The sequence below is a fragment of the Meleagris gallopavo genome, chromosome 5 (assembly GCF_000146605.3).
Source record: "Meleagris gallopavo isolate NT-WF06-2002-E0010 breed Aviagen turkey brand Nicholas breeding stock chromosome 5, Turkey_5.1, whole genome shotgun sequence".
Lineage (NCBI taxonomy): Eukaryota > Metazoa > Chordata > Aves > Galliformes > Phasianidae > Meleagris > Meleagris gallopavo.
The window spans coordinates 41,833,142-41,834,544 of record NC_015015.2 but is presented as its reverse complement, the minus strand read 5'-3'; positions in this window follow the sequence as shown (position 1 = coordinate 41,834,544).

Here is a 1,403-nt window from a genome sequence, read left to right as displayed (position 1 = left end):
CAGATTAGGCTACCTGGGGTTCAATTCAACCTGGCCCTAAACACCTTCAGGGATGGAACATCCACAGCTTCTCTGGACAGCCTGTGCCAATGCCTCACTGTAAAGAATTTCCTCCGAACACCTAATCTAAATCTCCCCTCTTTTAGTTTAAATTTGACATCTCTTTTGTGCAATTTGACTTATTTATTTTGTCTGTTATACTTTGTTTTCTTTTAAATGTAATGTAAATTGACCTGCATTACACAATACTCCTTATAAGGAATGCATTTATTCAATGCAAAATATTGAATCCTGCTCTTGGCTTTTCCATAGCTGTGATAAATAAAACTGCATATGTCAGTGAAGTTTTATACAAATATTGTTAGGATGAAGATCTAGACTAAAGACAAAGGAGTGCCTTTTCTTGAGCTCCATCTATTTACATGCTGTAGAGTATAGCGTCCAGGAAGACATGAAGAAAGCAACGTTAAAAATAACAGTTCCTAAAATTACTGTAGTAAGTCCCACTTATGCCAGTGTTTCTGATTGAGTGGAGAGAAAAAGTATTTCAAAGAGTAACACTTCTTTTGTGCGTGTTTGTGTCTTCTTTAGTTGTTAGAAAAATAACATTGGAGAGGCCTTTATGAAAACTGTGGTTTTGAGAGAAAGAGGTAGATATTGTGCTTTAAGTCTTTTATATTGAACATCTGTCTCAGGCTCAGGGGAAGACAAACATCTTAACACCGTTCTGCATTAGATATTCTTTTGAAAGTAGGCTATACCCTGGAAGATTGAGATTTACTAAGGAAATCCAAACATTTTGGAGTGGTACAACTTGGGAGTATTGAAATGTGGTTGTTATGAACCAGCACAGTAAATTGAGGTCAATGCAAAAACACATTCCTGTGTAGATATCACAGTGCTTCCACATCCTCTAATATTATCATGAATGCTTTCTCCCTTGGTGCACATACTTTAGCATGTTGATTAGGATCAAATCTGTGTTTTTACAGTGGCTGTTCTGTGTTCTGTACTTTGATCATCACTAAGGAGTTCTGAGGGACTCTTGCTCTCTGTCTCTCCTCATCTATTATAACTGTCAGTTCAGTTCAGTTACTTTCAGGGACTTTGTTCACAGCCCTGGCATCCTTCTGTCAGGTGACCTCAAGCTGCACTGGGACCACAGAGCACAGGAGGGTATTGTACAGTGACCTGGGATTTAGGACTACTTTTGGAACCCTTTCTTCACCATGCAGCTCTAATTGAAACCTAGCGTCTGGATGAAATCTAGATTAAGAAGTGAAATGCCAGGGACGTTTCCTACACTCTCTAGATTACACCTCATTGTGTTTGGATTATTTTTAATGTTATGTGCTGCTAATCTAATGGCTCTGTTGTTAAACAGAAATCAAACCCTCAAAAAA